This window comes from Schistocerca gregaria, chromosome 5, assembly GCF_023897955.1.
Source record: "Schistocerca gregaria isolate iqSchGreg1 chromosome 5, iqSchGreg1.2, whole genome shotgun sequence".
Taxonomy (NCBI): Eukaryota; Metazoa; Arthropoda; class Insecta; order Orthoptera; family Acrididae; genus Schistocerca; species Schistocerca gregaria.
The window spans coordinates 411,855,941-411,862,755 of record NC_064924.1 but is presented as its reverse complement, the minus strand read 5'-3'; the positions used below and the strand labels follow the sequence as shown (position 1 = coordinate 411,862,755).

At 41.6% G+C, this 6,815-nt stretch overlaps 1 pseudogene; it reads right to left on the bottom strand.

Annotated features, from left to right (window-relative positions):
* Positions 1 to 2,092: 2,092 nt before the first annotated feature.
* On the bottom strand, positions 2,093 to 2,210 carry LOC126274580 (5S ribosomal RNA; annotated as a pseudogene).
* Between the last annotated feature and the right edge of the window lie 4,605 nt (positions 2,211 to 6,815).

Genomic DNA, 6,815 nt, shown 5'->3' with positions numbered 1-6,815 from the left:
CCGAGCGGTCTAAGGCACTGCAGTCATGGACTGTGCGCCTGGCCCCGCCGTTAAGTTAAGTAGTGTCTAAGCTTCGGGACTGATGACCATAGCAATTAAGTCCCGAAAGATTTCAGACACATTTCTCTCTCATTTTCTCATGATAAACGGTAAATTCGGGTTCGAGTCCCGGTCAACCACTGATTGTCAACTTTCGCCATTGGATTACCACAATGGCCTGTGCAGCTGGAAATCACGAATCCCACCCATCCCATCCCTTTCTTTGCCCATTCTCTATTTCATATGTCCGCTCCTGGTAGCTGAGTGGTCAGCGCGACACAATGTCAATCCTAAGAGCCCGGGTTCGATTCCCGGCTGTGTCGGAGATTTTCTCCCATCGACGCGAAAGTCGCCGAAGTGGCGTCAAATCGAAAGACTTGCACCCAGCGGACGATCTACCCGATAGGAGGCCCTAGTCACATGATATTTACATTTTTATTAGACATAAATTTGGAGAACCAGAACTCAAGTAACAAAGTGTAGCAGTTCTGCTGCCACCATTGCATTCCTCGCGTTGACAGATCATAGAGGCATATAGACAAGTACAGCTATCCAAATGAAATAGGGCAAAAATTCGCTAAAATTGATATGGAGGATCCCCCACGTCACACTGAGTAATGTACATATATGTGTGCATGTATACGTAGGAATATCAGCGTGTAAGTTGAAAGATTGTATAAGAAAATGAATGATCAGTGAACAAACTGAATTATACGTACTGTCAGAGGAAGAGCCGAGGATCGATGACTACTGCACCAACCGACAATTGACCACAAACGTAAATAAATGTGAGGTACTGCACATAAACAGCAAACAGATCCACTGCTCTTCGATTTCACTATACGTGGCAGATTACTGGAAACAGCAACTACAATAGAATACCTGGGAATAACCATTCGGAGCTATCTAATGTGGAATTACCACATAAAAATAGCGATAGGAATAGCAAATGTCAGACTGAGACCCGTTGGGAGAATGTGAAGGAAATGAAATTAATCCACAAAAAGAAAGTGGCTTGCAAAACAATAGTTCAACCGATTCTTGAGTACTGTTCTTCAGTTTGAGCCCTTACCACATAGGATTAATAGTAGATATCCAACGAAGAGCGGCACGTTCCCTCCGGGAACCTCTTAATAGGCGTGAGAGCCTTACGGAGATGCTCAACAGACTCCAGCGGCAGACGCTACAAGAGAGGAATTGTGCATCACGGACAGGTTTGCTTCGGAAATTTCGAGAGCTTACGTTCCAAGAACCTCTAGCGAAATGATACGGTGAGAAAAGTAGAGAAATTAAACGCCGTACGTAGCTTTGCCGACAAGCATTTTTTCCGCGCGCCACTCGTGAATGGGACCATAACGGGTCTTTTGAGGTAAAGAAGTAGAAGGGGCGATCAAGAAAGTTTCCGTTATTGGGTCGTACAGTCCAGAATCGGTATGCTAATCAGCAAAATTGCAGTGAGCATTGAGACAAACATCTCACCAACACAAGGGGTTGTATATGTCAGTTTAGTGAAACACACCGTGTTCTGCTGCGTGAAGATTCCGTAACTGCCTGCTGCACATTCTCGTCTGGTGGCAATTCTTGACCCTTCGAGGACTTGTTGAAGGGGCCGAAGGCGTGATAATAGCAGGGGGAGAGATCCGGGCTATAGGGCGGGTGCTCGACAGCCTCACACCTCATACGGCATACCTTCTGCGTTATGAGATTCGCAATAGGTAGGCACGCGTTAATATGAAGCTGCAGCACCCCTTGTCCACAACGATTGGTTTTCTACAGACACGCTGCCCCACACACAATCCTTATTGTTTAATGCATGCCTACCAGTGTCTGTCCTTCGGCAGTCAACTCCTCCCGAACAGGCCATGAAGGCCCAACGGTACCGACCGGCCGCCGTGTCATCCTCAGCCCACAGGCGCCACTGGATGCGGATATGGAGGGGCATGTGGTCAGCACACCGCTCTCTCGGCCACATGTCAGTTTCCGAGACCGGAGCCGCTACTTCTCAGTCAAGTAGCTCCTCAGATTGCCTCACAAGGGCTGAGTGCACCCCGCTTGCCAACAGTGCTCGACAGACCGGATGGTCACCCATCCAAGTTCTATCCCAGCCCGACAGCGCTTAATTTCGGTGATCTGACGGGAACAAGTATTACCACAGCGGCAAGGCCGTTGGCACTTAGGCAGTCAAGGAGAGATTAAATCCACGCTGGTCCTGCTTGGACGTGTTTGGTAATAACGTCGACATAGTTCACGCTTCCGCGCTTACCGTACACTCGTCGAAAAGAAATAAATGCCACACTAATCGGTAGCCTTCATGTCGATGCTTACAAACCCTCATCGGACTCGTGCTATATTGGATAAAAGCTGCAGCATCGCCCTCAGGCGGAAACTTTTTGATCACCTCTTGTAGACATACATATAGAAGTGTAAAGATCTACCTTACGGTACAAGGACGGTAATGATTCAGCAAACGAAAATAAAAATTTCTGATTTATGTGTTACCCGCAGCAGTCGCAGCTGTCCCTGAGGTGACTGCCAGTATCATTGCTTCTTACCCGAACCTAAGACCGAGATCTTTATAGCTACTCAAATTATTAGTTTCGATATGTGTTATTTTCAACTTAACGATGAGTATGTGACACAGTGACACATCAGTGGCGTATGACATGTTTAGAGACCAGTTGTCCACTCCTCTGTGAAACTGCCACTAGTTATTTTCAGACTTATATGCGAAGATTCTAGTCATTTCTAAGCGTCGTTGCCGCGAAACTTGGCTGTTAATGGGCTATTCCGTCTTTTGAGAGGACTTGAGGGATATTTTTACAAAAGTTGGAAACCTCTTGTGAGCAGTCACTTTAGCGAATGAAGCTGCAATAAGAGTACCATTATAGCCCCAGAGTGCCTCTTAAGACCGGCCTTGCTTAAGAGGAACAGAACTTAACGTTAGCTCTGGCTTGTTGGCAATAAATATTGCTGTGCGATAGTGGGGAAGTTAGTTGAGTAGCGTCCGCAGCCGAAATACTTCGTCTCACAGCGATTTTCGTAATTTTTTTCCTGGAATATTTTCACCGTTCATACTTGAAGTCTTTGTTCAAACATCTTACTCCAAGAAATGGAAACCATGCCTTGAAAACCTAGCTTAAAAGGGTGCGTCAGCATTAAGTTTTACAGTTTTTTACTTCCTTCACTTACACACATTGGACTCACTCATTTTTCAAACTACTCTGTTGATCCCACAGAAGAAACAGCTCTTATCTAGATTTTGATACTTCTGCCAATATGAACTTCGTATGCAATTCGCGCAACGAAATAACAGTGACCATGCAAATGTCGCGCGAAGCTAGCATAATATAGAAATATCGACAGGTTTTGTCACTGATATGTTTTGGTGGTTTAACACAACATAGAGCAATTACTCATACTAAACCCTTAATTTTTCCTATAATTTTCCCATTGTTCGTGATTAACTGTAACTAGGTTGGTAGCAGTCTCGACTGTCACTGACTGTTACGTTTCACATAACAAGACACAGTGATCACACTCAAAATAGTACTTGTGGAAAAATTATACTGCGCATTTAAAAACAGAAAAATCGTTGTAGGGATGTTATAGAGAATTCGAGATGAAATATTAATCACTGGTCACAACTACTTCACAACGCCGTATTTCATAGGAAATACAGCAATCAAGCTGAAAGAAAGAAACACGGATTTTCACACATTCATGTCGGCATAAACAAATTTCAATTACACTTCGCAAACACACAAACCTGAGTACACGGTCTGTAGTAATTCGAGAAAACAATGTCCATTGCATACATACAAAACAGTGGCCAAACGCAAATCGTAATTCCAAACGCATTCCAGGTGCAATGAACTGTGATTCTGATGAATGTCAATTCAATTAAGAGCAAATGTGGATAAGTCCTTAATAACTACTTCTTTAAATGAATACTTCAAACGCACTATCAGCAATGTCTGATACATGTTACTATCACTTATTTAAGACACAGGGACTGCTTTCATGCATGGATAAAATAATTTATAATGAACAACAAAGATTTTTGTTAAAATCGTTCGTACTTTAAGGTCAAAATTTTTGAAGCTGGTTAGGCCCTAATGCAACTGGTATGTTGCCGAAGATCTTCAATTTCTCTTTTATGAAAGCTAGAACCGTATTCTAACTTTTACAATAGATGTCACAAAAGTACGCCAATACACCTTCAAATAATTTATTACGCTTTTCGACAAAGTTATAATACCGTGTAATACGGGCGTAACCGAGGCAGCGGTACTCTACTGACTTGTTATCGCAGAAGTTTCGATGTTGAAGCTGTTGTCGATGCGTTCAGTGCCATATAAGAGCGAATCCTTGCCTATTAATACTTGTATTGAGATCTTCCTCCCGCTAGTGCCACTGTTCATTATGGTTGGCATTCGAAATTCGTAACTGACATAGATTACGAATTACATTTTATTGAATATACAAGAAATACGCAGTAACGTTATATTTCAAACCTATACTCAGTTGGGAATTGAATACGCTACCTCTAAACCATAATACTAATTTGCTTGTTTATCTCTTTTTTATAACTATTCGCAACACAGACCTCCGTATTCCTTGCTGACAATAACAGCTTTCAAATTGTTTCCGCATTACTTGTTCATGTTTTATTGTAAGTCGGAACAGTGAGTATCCATGTACTGTAAGATTTCCTGTTCCCTTGATTTTGAAAAAGCTATGTATTTCATCAAAAGGGCTCCGGGCCATTCTTAGTCTTCTGTTTACTTTTTTTGGATGCGTGGGTTATATGTCATTTTTGTCTTGTAATAACTGATATTAAAATCTACATCTAAACTTGCCGTATTACGTTTTTCCGTTGTTACTAAAGCTTATTGGCACTCAAAAGAAACAGTCTAACGTCATCTGCAAACCCACTGTGGTTGACGTATTTCATGTTAACACCAGTTTCTTCTTCGTTTCCCAGTTTAAATATCTGAAAACACCTTGTAGAATTTAACTACTGATCCTTTCGTGCCAGTTTTAAAACCAGCAAGTAAAACTCGTATCTCCCAAAGTTTCGTTTGTTAAATGTTACCTGTTCCGGAGAATTTATGTCACATCATCAAGCAATTGACTTCGTATGTGTGGCTACAATTGTCCAAGGTCAAATGCCTCATGATGGAAAATTAATCTTCCGAAAATATTACGCGGACGAGTTATATTTATCGGAATCCTCTACAACTGCTGATAACAGTGTTTGTGATACTGAATCTCCTTGCCATATCCGTCTTGCAGTTTTGAATTTCTCGCTAACAACGGAACACTGCCACATACATTCATCAATATAGTAAAACATGCTCAATCAAAGAAACTCGAGGGGAATAGTAGGTGTGGGTAAAGGAGGTTGGCAAATGTTATAGAGAGAGTGTAACGGTGGGAAAATTTCTGTAGCACATCTACATCTACACCTACATTTACATGATTACTCTGCAATTCATAAATAAGTGCCTGGTAGAGGATTCATCGAACCACCTGCAAGCTATTTCTTTACCGTTCCCCTCTCGAACAGCGCAGGTAGTCTTTGATTTGCTCTATCCACAACATTATCTATGTGATCGTTCCAACTTAAGTTTTTTATAACTGTATCCCCTGAGTATTTAGTTGAATTTGCAGCCTTTAAATTGCGTTTGGTACTCATGTGAATGATTTAACACTTTTCATTATTTATAGTCAACTGCCACTTCTCGCACCATAGAGATATATTTTCCAAATAGTTTTGCAATTTGTTTTACTCAAATCGTCTCCTAAGTCGTTTATGTAACTCAAGAAACGCAGAGGACCTGTAATTCTGCCTTGGGGAACGCCAAATATTACTTTTGTTTTACTCGATGACTTTTCATCAGTTACTACTAATTGTGGCCTAACTCACAGGAAATCATAATCCAGTCGCATTGTAAGTAGGCTGTTTAGGTTTTTTTTTATTTGTAACACCACCTCTGTATGAAAATCACTGGCTGTGCCGTGTGCAGTCAGTGGCTGGTTGGCATTGTTGCAATACTCGCCATTGTAGCGTTGGGCAGTTGGCTGTTAGTGGCGCGTAGCGTTGCGCAGTTGGAGGTGAGCCGCGAGCAGTGGTGGATGTGGGAAGAGAAATGGCAGAGATTTGAAATTTGTCAGACTGGATGTCATGAACTGCTATATATATTATGACTTTTGATGATATTAAGGTAAATACATTGTTTGTTCTCTAACAAATCTTTCATTTGCTAACTAATCCATATCAGTAGTTAGTGCCTTCTGTGGTTTGAATCTTTTATTTAGCTGACAGTAGTGGCGCTCTCTGTATTGCAGTAGTTTGAGTAACGAAGATTTTTGTGAGGTAAGCGATTTGTGAAACGTATAGGTTAATGTTAGTCAGGGCCATTCTTTTGTAGGGATTTTTGAAAGTCAGATTGCGTTGCGCTAAAAATATTGTGTGTCAGTTTAAGCACAGTCATGTACAATTTTTCTAAGGGAACGTTTCAGCATAACTGAGTTGATAGTCCATAGGCAGACAATTTGAAGTCGCTTGTGAGGTATGGTGTCAAAAGCCTATGGAATCAATTTGACATCCCCTGTCAACGGCACACATCACGTCGTGAGAATAAAGAGCTAGTTGTGTTTTAAAAGAAAGTTTTTTCTGAACCCATGTTGGCTGTTTGTCTGTAAATCGTTTTCTTCGAGATAACCATAGTGTTCGAGCACAGCGTATGTTACAAAATCCTGCTGCAAATCGA